Raw genomic sequence first — 18301 nt, forward strand, 5'->3', positions numbered from 1 at the left:
AATGAAGTTTCACAAAATATGTCAGATATGATCGCAAGTAACACACAACTTGAAAAAAGTAATCAATTACATTTCCAAAGTAACCTTCCCAAAACTGAATGTATGTGAGATTCAATACATTCTTCTTGTTATGTGACTGGAATTGTTTTGAATTTGCTCGATACACGGTCTCCCCATGAGTGATTAATAACAAAATCACAAAATCACAACCTTAAATACCCCTAAAATGTGCATCCCTGACCATGTGTTTCCAATGGCTAAAATAGAGCCCATAGTCGCTTTAAGCGTTTAATGATGGACACTGGTACCTCTTCTCTTGCACTCTTGTCCGCCTCATTGGAACCTTCATTCAGGATATTGGACACAGTTTGGTACATCTGAGCCAGGGCTGATGCTGTAAGCTGGCCTTGGCTCTGTAACTCTGCCACCTGATTTGACACCAAGTTCTGGAGACCCTGCACAGAGGGCTCCAAAACAGAGTCCCTGACCTAGATGATGGACAGAAGTATTAAATGATGTGGATGTCGTGATTTTACAGCTTCATCAGTGTGTAGGTTAATATGATGATATGATACAATGTCAAATTAGAAAAGGACTCAAAGAGCGCAGACCTCCGCCTGTATTGTTCTTCCTAGGTTGTCATACATTTGAACCTCAACTATTCCGATCGCCACCACGTGGCCATACCATGCCATTACACCACTAAGCGAAACACATTAACGGCTCCGGAATCCCGACGATGTTACGGATCACTCCCAATTTAATTGTTTCTTCCTAGGGTCATGTCTGACCTTCCCTGAAAATTTCATCAAAATCCATCCATTGCTTTTTGAGTTATATTGCTAACAGACAGACAGACAAACAAACAAACAAACAGACAGTCAAACGCCGGCCCCCGATGAAAACATAACCTCCTTGGCGGAGGTAAAAATAAACTAATGTCTCAGTGCATGTGAAGCCCCTAGAGATAGCAGTCCCACCCACAGCCTTAAGCCCCACCCACAAATCTTCTGTACAGCCAATGAAAAGGACGCATATTGCGTCATGGTGACCCTTCCAAACTTGTAGTCCAATAGAAGGATGGGATGGGGGCTTGAAAAGGCACCTGCGCCACCAAGTCAAAGAGAAAAAATGAGACCACGATCCTGTGCCCTCCAAACAGACAGACACAAACACACACATACACTCTCTTTCACACTCTCTCTCTCACACACACACACACAAATAATACACAACTCGCTCACATTTCCACATACCGGTATATACAGTAACTGTATTTCCCTCAGTGTATGAACTGAACATTTGTGCAAAGTGTAGGTGAGTGTTCTTGATCTGTCAGTGGCATAGACCTAAAAGAAATACATTTCCACATATACTGTACAGTAACTGTATTTCCCTCAGTATATGAACTGAATGTAACCCACCTCTGGTTTGTTACCAGAGACACATACACAATACACATGAACACATTTGTTTCTGTTGCACTGCTCCAGTTGTTGCAGCTCGTGGAGTGCTGGTTGCTAAGCGACCGTTCTGTTTAAGCTTTCCTATCGACTTTTCACTTTTATGATTCTTGACTTTGAGACCTCCACCCGTTTGAATTCCCCGTGAACTTCTTGATTAATCACTCATCTTTCACCTTTCTTTCACCTTCCTGAATCATCTCTACTGTATCAACTCTTTTTCTTGACGATCTTCTTTTTTGTCTGCATATTCCTTCCCCGTGAAACTCCGATTGGTTTTTTTTATACGTATGAATCCTGATTGAACCCTTGATGGCGAGCCTACCCACCCGATCCTGACCTGATCCCCTTTGAACCTGGAGCTTCCCTAGAAGACCGGACCTCCTGCCCTACCCAGATAAGCCGTCACATACACTGACATAAAACACTCGACACTCCCTTGGACTGTTCCTTTCCCTTTTTTCTCCCTTTTTTACCCTCTCCACGGACCATCCATTTTTCCCTTTTTGCATTTTTGTGGACATTGCCTATTTTTATTTTCAGAGCTCTGCTTTTCTTTGTTCATTTTACTATTTATGTTTTTTATTATTTTGGGGAAATTATTATTAGATATAATTATTATTAGATATGCTATACATACTTAACCAGAATTGAGTATATAACCTGAACTCTCCCTATCCTTTATTATTGGTTAATAAATTATTGTTTTATTTATATACATTGACTCTGTCTTATGTCAAATTACTGCTTCTCCAGTAGCGAACCTAGCTTCCTAAGGCCCAAGGATATTTCCATTCCCCTTTCTTATCCCTTTTAATTCCCTGCTGTAGTTCCAGCCTAAGCATAGATACATGCTGAGTAATTCTTGTAGCCCTTTATAATATACCCAGAGTAGAGGCGCTACATAAACTTGGCGAGCCAGCCAGGAGAAGCACGTATTTGACAGTTGAGTCGAACCTACTGTGTTCTTTGCATAGTAAGGTATACATTTTCACTTTCTATTATTCTTTCTGTTTCTCTTTCCTCTTGAACTTACACACTTACTTATTACTGAATACTGATAGTTACTGATACACACTTGCTTATTGAATACTGATAGTTACTGATACGCACTTGCTTATTGCTGATAGTTACTAATACTGATATACACTTTCATAATACTAATACAGTTACTGGTAGTTAAAATATTATATATTTAAACATGGAAATAATTACACAACAGAATATTAAAGTGTCTAACTCTGTCTTAGTGAGTGGTTTAAGTGACAGTGATGCTGATGGGGAAATTTTTAGATTCTTAGAGGAACATGGACCTTTTTCACGGGTGATACACGTAAGTAGTTCTGATCCAGAATTACAAAACACAGTCATTGTTGAATTTGAGTCAGGGCTCACAATAGGAAAGCTTGGTCAGTTACCACACTATAGGTCTTCCCCAGATGATCCCCACACAGTCCACTGCATTAAGCAGCTTTCTAGTGTCTACTCAAAATATGTAGGCAGTAGTTTAACACAGACATACCTAGACTCACTAAGAGACATAGCTAAACTGAGCGGTCTGGACTTGCAGTCACTTCTGCATGATGAGCTCTCCCGTCTTCAAGTTTCTGTTGGAATTGACGCACCTGTTTCCTCACCGTCCATCCCTGTTGGAAGCTCAGGTGTCTCAACAATGCACAGCCTAGCAACAACCTCTGATGACCGGCATGCATCTCTTGATTGCCACAATTCAGCTTCACCATCCGTCATGGCAGCTAATGTTCTTAGTGCCACTCCTCCTCCAGTTCAGCTTGACACTGACATTCCCTCGCTCAGCAGACGACCATCCTACACACTTCCTGTGAGTCAGCTCACAACACCTGAGGTGCAGAAGGTAGTAGTGGAGCACATTGTCCGAGGCACTGACAGCATGTCTTCGCACAGCAGCACTAAGCTGCGGTCTTTCTCTGGTAGGCTGCCAATCCCTAACCATGAAGTAGACTACGAGACCTGGCGCAGCCACACTGAGTTTCTGCTTTCTGACCCGGGTGTGTCTGCAAGGCACGTGACAAGGAAGATTGTGGAGAGCCTGTTGCCTCCTGCAGCCAACCTGGTGAAACACTTAGGGCCTCACGCTCATGTCAGTGCCTACATTCACATCCTTGATTCTGCCTACGGCACAGTTGAAGATGGCGATGAGCTTTTCGCAAAGTTTCTTACCACCCACCAGGATGCTGGCGAGAAGCCCTCTGCTTACCTGAGCCGTTTGCAGACCGCACTCAACCGGGTCGTGCAAAGAGGAGGCATTCTATTTAGTGACTTTGACCGCCAGCTGTTAAAACAGTTTTGTAGAGGTTGTTGGAACAATGCTCTCATTTCCAGTCTTCAGCTTGAGCACAAGAAGAATGCTCCACCTCCATTCTCTGATCTGTTGCTGCTTCTCCGGACTGAGGAGGATAAGCAGGCTGCAAAATCAAACAGAATGTCCCAGCATTTGGGCCTCTCCAGAACCAAAGTCCAGTACAAACACCACCACGTATGGGACTGCAATGCAGATGAGCTTGGCATTGATACACAGTTCACGGAGACACTCTCTGCTGGTGAGAAGCAAATGAGAAAGGAGATTGCTCAACTCAAAGCTCAGCTTGCCTCCCTGACAGCCTCACAGTCTGAGCAGTCCAAAAATTCTTCAAAGAAGAAAAAGGATGTCAACAGCGCTTGGACCCACTCCGACCGTGCAGTAGCCACTCAAGGTGAGTCTGTTCCCAAGAGACCGAAGCCCTGGTACTGTTTCCAGTGTGGAGAGGATGGCCATGTCTCTTCAGCATGTAGCAGCCAGGCCGATCCAGCGCTGGTGGACACAAAGAGAAGAGAACTCAGAGAAAGGCAGCGGGCCTGGGACAAAGTTCATGGTGTTTCCGGCTCCGTTCCTTTAAACCAGCATTAGTTCCTGTTATGGAGCATACAGGAACTGAGAAACCCCCCTGCTCCACATCAACCCCAACGACTAAAGCAAGGCTTTGCTATACAGGTTCCAAGCAGCATTTTAACCTTCCTAGAGGGCTCATTGGTCATAAGTGCACTGCTAACATCATCATCTCTGGCGTGCACTGCAACAGTTTGCTTGACACGGGCTCTCAAGTGACCACCGTCTCTATGTCATTCTACCGAGACCACTTGTCTGATCAGCCCATTCAGCCCATGAAGCATCTGCTTGAAGTTGAGGGAGCTAACGGACAGTCTGTTCCATACTTAGGGTATGTAGAACTGAAGATAGCTTTCCCCAAGGAGTTCATTGAATCTGAGCCTGAAGTAGTCACCCTCGCTTTAGTCATCCCTGACATCCGCTCCAGCAGTGACATTCCTGTTCTGGTTGGCACCAACACTCTTGACATGCTTTATGATGAACATTGTGATTACCACACCTCCAGCTTGACTTCCTCTTTGCCTGGATACTCACAGATCCTGAAAATGCTGGCACTTCGAAAAGAACAGCGAACGAGTGGACACCTTGGCATACTCACAATGAGAGAGAGACAGCCCAAAGTAGTCCCAGCTGGAGGAAGAGTTCTACTAGAGGGTCATGTGAGCACCAGCAATGTCACCGCTGAGAGTTGTGCCCTAATTGAACACCCGAGCACCTCAGCCCTGCCGGGTGGAATCTTTGTGGACACGTGTCTCATCACTTTGCCATCACAGCATCCATCCAAGCTTCCTGTGTGGGTCAGAAATGAAACAGAGCATGACATCACACTGCCTGCGAACTGTGTTATTGCTGAGCTGACCACCCCCCTTGACATCATTTCCAGCCCTTCTCCGGAATCCAAGAACCCTGAAGCAGTCAAGTGTTGTCAGCTGTCCTACCAGCAGCCATGTTCACCTGAGACACCTGACTTGAAATTCGACTTCGGTGACTCTCCACTACCAGAGTCTTGGAAGAACCGAGTCACACACAGACTGAGGCAGTTCTCTGACGTCTTTGCCCACCATGAGTTGGATTTTGGCCAGGCGACCAGAGTGAAACACCACATCAAGCTCAGAGATGAAACACCTTTCAAGCAGCGGTCAAGGCCAATCCACCCCCAAGACTATGAGGCAGTCCGTAAACATCTCCGGACCCTCCTTGACGCAGAAATCATCCGGGAGTCAGAGTCTCCATATTCCTCCCCCATTGTGGTGGTCCGGAAGAAGAGTGGTGATGTCAGGCTGTGCGTGGATTACAGAAAGTTGAACAACCAGACCATCAAAGATGCTTACGCACTGCCTAATGTGGAAGAGACCTTTACTGCTCTCTCTGGGTCCCAGTGGTTCTCAGTCATGGACCTGAAGTCTGGGTACTACCAGATTGAGATGGAAGAGACGGACAAACCCAAAACTGCCTTCGTCTGTCCATTGGGCTTTTACGAGTTCAATCGTATGCCCCAGGGAATAACAAACGCCCCCTCCACCTTCCAACGGCTGATGGAGAAGTGCATGGGAGACATCAATCTGAAGGAGGTGCTGGTCTTCATTGATGATCTGATCGTCTTCTCCAGTTCCTTAGAGGAGCATGAAAGCCGACTCACCAACGTCCTGACACGGCTCAGAGAAAATGGCCTGAAGTTGTCTCCAGAGAAGTGTCACTTTTTTCAGACCTCTGTGCGATACCTGGGACATGTCGTCTCAAGAGATGGAGTCCACACTGATCCTGAAAAGATAAGAGCCTTAACCACCTGGCCAGTGCCTAGAACGCTCAAAGAACTTCAGTCTTTCTTGGGATTCACTGGATATTACCGCCGTTTTGTCAAGGATTATTCCAAGATGGTGAAGCCTCTGAATGCCCTGACTAGCGGATATCCACCTGCCCGGAAAGGGCACAAGAACAAGACTGGCGAGAAATATTTTCATCCCAAAGAGCCGTTTGCAGACCGTTGGACTCCTGCATGTCAGCAGGCGTTTGTGACTCTCATTGAGAAACTGACGACGTCCCCTGTCCTTGGGTTCGCTGATCTGAAGCTGCCCTTCGTGCTACACACCGACGCCAGCACCACAGGCCTGGGAGCAGCTCTCTATCAGGAACAAGATGGACAAAGCCGTGTCATCGCTTATGCCAGCCGAGGATTGTCTTCAAGCGAGTCCAGATATCCAGCGCACAAGTTGGAGTTTTTGGCTTTGAAGTGGGCTATTGTCGAGAAGTTCCATGACTACCTCTACGGAACCACCTTTACAGTCCTAACTGACAATAACCCCTTGACCTACATCCTGACTTCAGCCAAACTTGATGCAGCAAGCTACCGCTGGTTGGCAGCCCTCTCGACATTCAACTTCAGCATCAAGTACAGAGCTGGAAAACAGAACCAGGATGCAGATGGGCTGTCCAGACGTCCTCATGGAGAGCTGATGAGTGACCAGGCTTCGCTAGAAGAGCATCAGAGGATTCAGCAGTTTACCTCCCAACATCTGTCCCTTTCAGCTGCTGACGTGCCTGCTGATGTAGTCACTGCTGCCTGTAATAAGCACCTCTGCCTTGCTGAGCCAGATCCCTCTGCACCAGTGACACTAGTCGAATCCCTTGCTCTCCATCCTGGGGCAGTTCCAGATGTTTTTGAGGAGGATGACTGCCTGGAAGGACATGCCACCATCCCCAGGTTTTCAGATGAAGAGCTTCGGCGAAAACAGAGTGCAGATCCAATTATAGGCCAAGTCATCTACCTGCTTGAATCAGGGAACAAGGTCACACCTCAGCTCATGGCTGAGTCTTCAGAGTTCAAGCTCATGGCAAAAGAATGGAGTCGCCTCGAACTCAAGAACGGTATCCTGTACCGAAACCGACAGTGCAACTCCCAGCCAGTTTGTCAGCTCGTGCTACCTCAAGAGTTACGACCAATTGTGCTCAAGGGTCTGCATGATGACATGGGGCATCTTGGGGTTGAACGTACTCTTGACTTGGTCAGATCCCGGTTTTACTGGCCGAAGATGGCTGCTGACGTCGAAAGGAAGATCAAGGCCTGTGGCAGATGTGTTCGACGAAAGTCTCAGCCAGAGAAAGCTGCACCTCTTGTCAACATCCAGACAACAAGACCCATGGAGTTGGTCTGCATGGATTTCCTGTCCATTGAGCCTGATAGTAAGAACACCAAAGACATCCTTGTCATCACCGATCACTACACCAAGTATGCGGTGGCCATACCAACGCGAGACCAAAAAGCATGCACAGTGGCCAAATGTCTGTGGGAGCAGTTCTTTGTCCACTATGGATTCCCAGAGAGGCTCCACAGTGACCAAGGCCGGGATTTCGAATCTCACACCATCAAAGAGCTCTGTGCCATCACTGGGACTAAGAAAATCAGAACGAGTCCTTACCACCCACAAGGAAATCCAGTGGAGAGATACAACCGCACCCTCCTGAGTATGCTGGGAACGTTGAGAGACAAGGAGAAGAGCAGATGGCGTGATTTTGTCAAACCCCTCACTCACGCCTACAACTGCACCAAGAACGACGTCACTGGTTTTTCCCCCTATGAGCTGATGTTCGGTAGACAGCCCCGTCTTCCCATCGACATTGCTTTTGGGTTGCCAGTTCGAGGAGTCCAGTCTCCTTCCCACTCTCAGTACGTCAGACAACTCAAGTCCCACCTCAAGGAGAGCTATGAGCTAGCCATGAAGAATGCTGAGAAGGTGGCTGGCAGGAACAAGAGGCGCTTCGACAAATCTGTCCGTGCGTCTTCCTTGGCGGAGGGAGACCGTGTCCTCGTCAGAAACCTTCGACTACGGAACAAACACAAGTTGGCTGACCGGTGGGAACCCACCACTTATAGAGTGGTCAAGCAAGTTGACGACTTACCAGTGTATGTCGTCCAAGCAGAGGCAGGAGATGGACCCGAGCGCACTTTGCACAGAGACTTGCTGCTGCCTTGTGGAGTGTTGATGGATGAGGAAAGTGAGGAGCAGTTGGAGGTCAGAGTGAAGCGACGACCTCGAACAAGGAACAACCCTGTCAAACTATCAGACAGCGATGATTCAGACTCTGAGAGTGACTCCAGCTCTGACACTTTTCCAAGAATTCCGTATGCTGGATACTTACCTGTGATATCCATGAATGACACCGTCCCTGCCTGTAATGTTTCTGGAAGACTGATCCATGCTGCCACTGGTGAGTGCTCTGTCCAAGCTGCTGCTGCTGCGGAAGGTCCTGCTCGCCGTGCTGCTGCCGCCGCTGAGTGCCCCGTCCGTGCTGCTGCCGCCGCCGAGTGCCCCATGCGTGGTGCTGCCGCCACTGAGTGTCCTGTCCGTGCTGCTGCCACAGCTGAGTGTCCTGTCCGTGCTGCTGCCGCCGCTGAGTGCCCCGTCCGTGCTGCTGCCGCCGCCGAGTGCCCCATGCGTGGTGCTACTGCCACTGAGTGTCCTGTCCGTGCTGCTGCCACAGCTGAGTGTCCTGTCCGTACTGCTGCCGCTGCCAAAGGTCCTGTCCGTGCTGCTGCCGCCGCCGAGTGCCCCATGCGTGGTGCTGCTGCCACTGAGTGTCCTGTCCGTGCTGCTGCCACAGCTGAGTGTCCTGTCCGTACTGCTGCCGCTGCCAAAGGTCCTGTCCGTGCTGCTGCCGCCGCTGAGTGCCCCGTCCGTGCTGCTGCTGCCGCCGAGTGTCCTGTCCGTGCTGCTGCCACAGCGAAGTGTCCTGTCCGTACTGCTGCCGCTGCTGAAGATCCTGTCCGTACTTCTGCTGCTGCGGAGGGTCCTACCCAGGCTGATGCTCTCGGGGGTCCAGTCCAGGGTGTTGAAGGTCCTGTCCATGGTGCCATTGTCAAGGGTCCAGTCCATGCTGCTGCTGTTGCTGGAAGTCCTTCTTTTGCTGTGATGCCTGAGAGAGCAGTGGTCGGTGGAAGTGACTTACCCGAGTCTGTGGATGACATGGCAAGCAGGTCTCAAGATGAAGACTTGGAGCGAGAGCCCTTGGTAGCACCTGAATTCCATGAAGTGCCAAATGATGAAGTGCCTTCTGAAGATCTTCCAACCAGGAGATCTGAGAGATTGCGGAGAGCTCCCAGCCGGTTTCAGTATTCCCACTTAGGAAACCCCCTGATCTTGTTTGCCCACACCATTTTAGAAGGTTTAAGCACAGCCCTAACCTCCTTTAATGAATTAGATAACCATTCTCTCCTTAGAATCTAGCTTTTAGTGCAAACCCCATTAGAACCCTTGAAGGGACTCAAGGTAACATAAGGGGGGAGGGTGTAACCCACCTCTGGTTTGTTACCAGAGACACATACACAATACACATGAACACATTTGTTTCTGTTGCACTGCTCCAGTTGTTGCAGCTCGTGGAGTGCTGGTTGCTAAGCGACCGTTCTGTTTAAGCTTTCCTATCGACTTTTCACTTTTATGATTCTTGACTTTGAGACCTCCACCCGTTTGAATTCCCCGTGAACTTCTTGATTAATCACTCATCTTTCACCTTTCTTTCACCTTCCTGAATCATCTCTACTGTATCAACTCTTTTTCTTGACGATCTTCTTTTTTGTCTGCATATTCCTTCCCCGTGAAACTCCGATTGGTTTTTTTTATACGTATGAATCCTGATTGAACCCTTGATGGCGAGCCTACCCACCCGATCCTGACCTGATCCCCTTTGAACCTGGAGCTTCCCTAGAAGACCGGACCTCCTGCCCTACCCAGATAAGCCGTCACATACACTGACATAAAACACTCGACACTCCCTTGGACTGTTCCTTTCCCTTTTTTCTCCCTTTTTTACCCTCTCCACGGACCATCCATTTTTCCCTTTTTGCATTTTTGTGGACATTGCCTATTTTTATTTTCAGAGCTCTGCTTTTCTTTGTTCATTTTACTATTTATGTTTTTTATTATTTTGGGGAAATTATTATTAGATATAATTATTATTAGATATGCTATACATACTTAACCAGAATTGAGTATATAACCTGAACTCTCCCTATCCTTTATTATTGGTTAATAAATTATTGTTTTATTTATATACATTGACTCTGTCTTATGTCAAATTACTGCTTCTCCAGTAGCGAACCTAGCTTCCTAAGGCCCAAGGATATTTCCATTCCCCTTTCTTATCCCTTTTAATTCCCTGCTGTAGTTCCAGCCTAAGCATAGATACATGCTGAGTAATTCTTGTAGCCCTTTATAATATACCCAGAGTAGAGGCGCTACATAAACATTTGTGCAAAGTGTAGGTGAGCGTTCTTGATCTGTCAGTTGTCATGGAATGCACTTCCTGCTAGAAGCATTCTATTTGATGACATTATAATCACCAAGCAACCAATCTTTGCATTAGAATGTTGGAATCTAGAATTTAGAATTTAGAATGTTAGAATGTTGGGCAAAGTAGAATTTGGGCCAGACTTGCCACTTCTTACATGAACAAGCTGAAGGCAAGTCACTTGTGATTAACCTCTGCGATTTCAAAGCGATTTTCAACTTCAATGGCTTTCTACCCAAGGACATTCAACCCTGCAGGATCCTGGATCGAGACTGAACATCAGCCTCTGTTTCAGAGAAACCTGTCCTGCGTCAACACTGTTGAGGAAAACAGAAACACCGTGCCCCTTTGGATACCTCCATCAAAGCAGCAATATCAATATGTGCGGTCTACACGGTTTTCTGCAAGTAAGGATATAATATTTGCAGTGCTCTTATAGTTAGGCCTAATAGCTTGATTATGGTTGATATATTTATTCATATTCATATTTCTGATATGTTGTAGGTAAGTATTGGAGGGAGTCTGGAGACAGGCGTGCTGTGGTCCAGGAGGAGTGGCATGGTATGGCCAAGCTGCCCACCTCAACACCTCAGCACCTCACTCTCGTGGGCAACGGTGTCAAGAGCAGCCGGGTGGCTCCTCCCAGACCTGTGGCAGTGGCTCCAGCGAGGAAGGAGGAGAACCTGACATTCGTTGGGAACTTCACTCATGCTCCGAACATCACCCAGGACCAGCTATTGGCCCTGCTGAATTCCCAAAAGGGCCCTGACTCTGGGAGTGCAGGCATCCGTGGTGTTCCGTCCGCCCAGAAGACACCACTCCATCTCACTCGGCCCTGTGGCAGTGAGATCATGAAACATGCCTACCCATCTGCAGGTAAGAAGAAGTCTATGTCCTTTAAATGTGGCTGATCTGAATAACTGACAACTAGAGTAGCTAACATGAATGTGTCTCTTCAGTTGTGCAGGTGTCAGCACGAGAGCAGGAGCTGCTGTCCGTCTCTGCTGTTCATCAGCGGGAGACTGGTGGACTGACCCATGTGGGCACAATCAGCTCATCCAGTAGTGCTTTGAGGCAGGAGGCTGGACCCCTTACCTTTGTGGGGAACTTCACCACCCCTGCCGCAGCACTTCATGGTCAGCAACACATGAAGCCGATGCAAGCCCAGGTGCCAGGCAGTATCGCCCAGGGAGGATTCATCCCTCTGGGGGTCGTTCCCACTCGGTCTACCCCTGCAGCTCCGGCAGGTCTCTCCACTGGGGCCGGTGGTGAAGTACCGACCTACTCCCGACCCACAGTCCACTCCAACCAAGCGGAGCGTGTGAAGATGATGGAGTACCACCGTGACATGGCCTCCTACTACAGAGGGCTCAAGCGTAAGGCTGAGCACGTCCCAGCGAGGGAGGGGTCAGGGTGCCCCAACGAGCTCCAGACAGGAGGTGTCCGTGACAGGACCTTGGACGAGCCTCGGCAGAAGACGTGGTGGGACAGCGCCACAGAGGGCGTCGTTCTTCCTGAGGACGCTGTCGAGAAACTTGATGCCATTCCTGGCATCTGGGATTTGGCCATACAGATGGGCTTTCTGACTGTCTGCTAGTCAGCTGATTGAAAAAATGTTTAGCCCAATATATTGTACATCGAATTGAATTGCTATTTTTGTATGATTATATTTTTAAAATAAAATACTATTTATTACCATTATAAAACAATGACTCTTCTTTCAGTAACTCAGAGAATAAGAGAATTACTAATAAATAGCCTACATATTTTTTATCATGAAAATATGCCCTCACATAATGTTAACACAAGTCAAATTGACATTCCAATAGCTAACATTTTTGTCCCTGTTATTTCAGAAACTAGTGAATCGCCTGATTATATAAAATTGATTGATTGTAAACGTTTGGAAAAATATTTTGTTGCTCTAATACGACACAACAATTCCAACTTTCTGCAAATGAGATAATAAGCTGCCACATCTACTTCCAAGGCCCTCGTGTTTGCAGTGATCACTGCTCCAACAGACACCAACTGCTCCAAGATACTCACATCTACAACGCCTCTGTACACCCCATGCCAGCCCCAACACAAAAGATTGTCAACATCACAGCTTGTATCAACACTTGTCTTTTTTGTATTTTCTAAAAGATAAAAGAAAGCAGATAACAGAGAAAACTAGAAAAGCACTCAGAGAGCGCAGCTACCTCCGCCTGCATTGTTCTTCCTACTGTAGGTTGTCATACATTTGAAACTAAACTATTCCGATCGCCACCACGTGGCCATACCATGCCATTACACCAGTAAGCAAAATACATAAACGCCGACGGTATCCTGACGGAATTAGGGATCACTCCCAAAATGTAATCGTTTCTTCCTTGGGTCATGTCCGACCTTCCCTGAAAATGTCATCGAAATCCATCCATCACTTTTTGAGTTATCTTGCTAACAAACAGACACACAGACAGACAAACAAACAAACAAACAAACAGACAAACAAACGCCGGCCGGTCCCCGATGAAAACATATACCTCCTTGGCGGAGGTAAACTAGAAAAGCACATTAACGGCTCCGGAATCCCTACGATGTTACGGATCACTCCCAATTTAATAGTTTCTTCCTAGGGTCATGTCTGACCTTCCCTGAAAATTTCATCGAAATCCATCCATTACTTTTTGAGTTATCTTGCTAACAGACAGACAGACAAACAAACAAACAAACAAACAGACAAACAAACGCCGGTCCCCGATGAAAACATAACCTCCTTGGCGGAGGTAATGAACAGTGTGTCTTAACACTACTTTGAATTAAAAGGAGAATGGATTTTTTTGCATTTACATTTTTCACATAGATCTCTGTTTTTCAAGGTCACGGAGTACTGTCAATGCAAAAATAATTTTAAAAAAAGCTTGAGTTGCTGCAACCAACAGTAGGCAGCTACAGTGCTACACTGGGGGCATGTGCATGATCCAATGTTCATGCACCCAGAGTGTAGCACTGTAGCTGCCTGGCTGTAGCTGTTAGCTGTACGGGTCCGAGTGCCCATGACCCAGGTTCGGGTCCGGCCTGCTGTCATTTCCCAATCCCGCCCTATCTCTCTCTCCCGCTTGCTTCCTGTCTCTCTCCGCTGTCCTATACAGATGAAGGCAAAAAGCCCCCAAAAAATATACTTAAAAAAAAAGTTTATTTTTGTATCAACAGTATTCGGTGAAACAGAGGTCTATGTAAAATCGCTAGAATTCTCCTTTAAGTGGTGAAACTACTCTGGCAAGAGTTGAGTAGGCTATGTAGAGTGTACTCTTCACAGATCAAAAGGGGCCTTGCAAGGTTTAACACAGTGTTAAAATGAACTCTAAAACAGTTTTTGTAGTTTAACACTTCAGATACAAACAGATACACTTTTACAAATTGTACACACTAATTTTACTGTGTAGGCCTATTCATATACAAAAGACATACCTACTGTAAATTACAGGTTCTGTAATGCAATAGTGCAATGATCAATGTAGTGTTTTTCGCAGTGTTATTTTCCACCTACTGTATTACGTCAGTTTGCGTCAGAAGAGAGTTGGGCACAATGGTGAACAATGTTCAAACACATTTTCTGGGGGCTGTATTTGATGTGAGTGTACTTCTTCTATAGAAACCTTGTCTAATGTTAGCCTAACATTAACTGAAACAGAAACTGCCAACAGAAACTGGCTGATAACATGCATGCTAACATGCCATTTGCATTTTAGTTTATAGTAATTGATCTAAATGAATAAAAAGCATAACATCATCTTATTAGGTGTCACAAACCTTGATGAGAATTGTGGTGTTTAAGGTTTGTCCAGCTGAATTCTGCAAAGTTGCAACCACAGTTAGGGTGTAGTTTTTACTTTGGTCTCCTAGCGGCAGAAACAGTGACCTCTCGCTGGGGTTATTACCACAATAAAGGTAATTGTCTATAAAAAAAAAGATTTGTAAATGTGTTTATAAAGATTTTGAGAATACATGTGTGTCATTATTAATGCAGTTAGTTCACACACATTACACACACTACTAAATCCACATTTCTGTTCATTTTCATGAAATAGCCAAGCAATCCCCACCTACCTCACTCACAGAAACTCATCAAAATGTTGACAATGGCCATGCCACCACGATTAGTTTCTTACCATTGGCTGTCTTGAGGCAGTAGGTGCAGGGTGCAAGAGTACAGAAGGACTGGGTTACACTGCAAGTGAAGGCAAATTGAGAAAGAACATCTCCAGCAGTGGAATTGGTCAAGCATGACAGGACACTGGGTGGACCTGCAGTTGTCCCAGGAGAGGCTGATGATGCAGTTAAGACTGATGTGGTGGCCACAGAGGATAAGGTTGCAGCAGAGGGAGATCTTGTGGTCACAGAAGAGGATATCACCTGTCCTCTTGTTGTGTCAGATGCAGAAGGCACTGATGTGGTAGAGGCTGCTGTCCCACTTGAGGCTGTTGTCACACTTGAGGCTGTTGTCCCACTTGAGGCTACTGTCCCACTCGAGGCTGTTGTCACACTTGAGGCTGTTGTCACACTTGAGGCTACTGTCCCACTCGAGGCTGCTGTTACACTTGAGGCTGTTGTCACACTTAAGGCTACTGTCTCTCTCGAGCCTGCTGTTACACTTGAGGCTGTTGTCACACTTGAGGCTGTTGTCACACTTGAGGCTGTTGTCCCACTCGAGGCTGTTGTCACACTCGAGGCAACAGGTAATTGAATGCCAAATTCACTATAACCGGACTCTACAATACCACCTCCTGTATCTTTTGTACCTGTAGTGAATATGATAAATGAAGAACAATCAGGAAGGAACACAGAGTGACCATTAGATTCATGCAAACAGACCCCAGCAGAAGACACTTACCATAAACAATGACTGTGATGAGCTGCTGTGCACTCTGAAGGGTCGCTGCTGGGATTGTGAGGTTGTCAGAGCGCGCTTCCTCTCGGAATCGCTTTTCGCCATAGCTGTAACAGGAGCTGAGCTCAGCCTTGAAGGAAACAACAGTTTCAACAGTTTCAACAGCAAAAACCATTCATCACAATTTTCAAAAACATCATTGTTTTTATATCATTCTCCATATTGTTTCAATCAATGTTGAGTCTTAAAATAGATGTGAAATTATAATAGATTATGGTATTACTATAACACATACAGTATAATACAATATACATAACATACAGTACTGTGTAAAATGTTTTAGGCACTTTAGCTATTTCACAAAACAGTCTTTTTGTAATCTGTATTCAGCTTTTTTCAACATACTGGGTTCAATCACTAATGTTTGGTAATAATGACGTATGTTAACCACGGGGGACACAACGACAACGATAGGCTCGCAATTCAAATTGCTCTCAGAAACGCCCTCTGTTCGCAGGTTGGTCGGAGATGCTGTTGCCGGAGTAAGGGCGGATCAAGCTAAGGTGACCAAGGTGTGTCAAGCATTTAGGCAAATTGATTGTTTTAAAGATAAAGATCGGTAGCACCAACACTGATTTGATTTATTAATTTGGTATATTATAATTTTGTAAAACTTTTGAATGTTGTTGTATATATAAATATACTTACAGGGACTGAAGATGTGTCTTCAATTAACCACACTGTTGTCTGACAATCTGGACAGTCCACTGTTAAGTTCAGGTCATTTTGAACGTTGACAGGGTTACAGTCCTGGCAGCTGAAAAAGACATAGCTTATTGTCTGTGGTGGAAAGGTAGAGCAGTAGAAAAGTCAATACATTCTTAATTGGTGTTTTTTTTACTTATTAAAATATAAGTTAATTTAGCCAATGCAGCAACATTTTTTTTTACTTTGAATACTGCAAAATATTTCCATTGAATCAAAGCAGATTCTCACTGTATTGTGACAGCTATGTCTCTCTTTGGAGTAAGGGTTACACATTTGGTTCCCCTCCACACTTCTTGACCTGGCCACTTCGTTGTGACACTCATAGAGAATACCACATATTCAAAAGGTTTTTGTAGGCAATTCTGAGGAATCACAATCTCCTTGCCATTAGAGGTGGCAGAACATATACAATTCCCAGCTGAAAGGCAAAAAAGAGAAACCCATATTAAACTGCCACCAATGTGTTACCTGTCAACAAAAATGTCATAACTGTGAACTCTAAAATGTTAGACTTACTGCATTCCCAACGATAGTTGTACCCGTAAGGAATGTATACACTGATCTCAAGCTCGACGCTTGTGACACCAATGTTGGGCTCGTTAGGATCCATCTGGATATAAGCAGCTGAATGTAAGAATTTTGGAATTCTCAGGTGCTCCTCTGTCTAGGTATAAATGTTGTGTGAGATTAGTGTAAGTGCAGTAGTATTGCCATGAGAATTACAGGGAAACAAGTAAGGCCTCAATACTGTACTGTATGTGTCATTGAGGAAAAAACCTACTGAATGTTGAGTATCATTCGACTGGAGTTCTATCTCGGGGAGACAAAACACTCTTGCATTCCCTGCATCCTGCTCTATGGCTGAGAATGCATTCCATGCTGTGACCTTCAATTGTACCACTCCTAAAATCAAACATATATGGTTATAGTTATGGGATCTGGCTGATGCTTTCGTCCAAAGCAATACAGACACTGTATATATACTGTACAAAATAGATTTCGAGACGACTCATTCTGTGATGGATCACTTTGCGAAAGCGAAGAATGATCAAAGGCGCGGACACCTTGGACGATTGTTGAGATGTTGAAAACCTGAAGACTGCCACTGTCCACTTCTCTCGTCTCCTGGACGGTGTCATTGTCACTGTCGGATATCTGGAAGAGCAGCTGTGCGGGGGCTCCGTGGTCCAGAGAGACGGTGACGTGGAGGTACGCCTCGGGGCACGGCCCGGCCTGCGTGGACACTGACGTCTGCAGCCCCTGCACCGGCTCCAGCACACACACCTCCAGCGCAGTGGAGGGGTCAGCAGCCGTGACGTTGTTAGAGGCCAGCAGAGTCAGCTGATGACAGCCTGGACCCAGGCTCTGCACCTCCTCTGAGCCCAGGCTGATGTTGTGAGGGAATACGCCCACAGCAGCGGACGATGAGGCCAACACTGTGCCGTCGCTCTGAACTTTGTAGGTGACATTGCTTCCTGTGAAAATTAAGTGAAATTGTGTGTTGTTTGTTGTTATGAACTCTAATCCATTACCACACGCTGAGATATTTTGGCTACCTGCGTCCAGCTTGACCTGGATTGTAAGAGGGTTGTTGGCAAGGGATTTGCAATTGGTGCTGCTCATTAGCTGGCCCATGCTGTAGCACTTGACCACTCCATATTCCCCATGTGGCTCCTGGATGGTGATGGTCTTCTGCGCAGTGACGTGCCACTCACCGGTGGTGCACTCCACCCCGACAGTGAAGACCCCTGGATGGCTGTACTGATGCACCACACTGGCCTGTGATCTAACAAAAGGAGAGACTGACTAAACCTCACCTGTCTGTGTGGTTATTTTGACCTGATTTTGGACCCAAAACAGTTAGATCTGACTAATGTTTAAATCAGGACAAATTCCTATTCGATTTCTTATGTAGTTTGAACAGGCTCACGTTACGCAATTAGAAGACGTAACAACAATCAATGTTCAAGCTCTGGTCTGATGCGATTGGATTTCTGGCCTGGC

At 46.2% G+C, this 18301-nt stretch overlaps 1 pseudogene; it reads right to left on the reverse strand.

The window, feature by feature from the left end:
- Positions 1–18301, reverse strand: part of LOC134082329 (polycystin-1-like protein 2) — a 36800-nt pseudogene that overhangs the window by 11720 nt on the left and 6779 nt on the right.

The sequence above is a fragment of the Sardina pilchardus genome, chromosome 6 (genome assembly GCF_963854185.1).
Source record: "Sardina pilchardus chromosome 6, fSarPil1.1, whole genome shotgun sequence".
In the NCBI taxonomy this organism is placed as follows: domain Eukaryota; kingdom Metazoa; phylum Chordata; class Actinopteri; order Clupeiformes; family Clupeidae; genus Sardina; species Sardina pilchardus.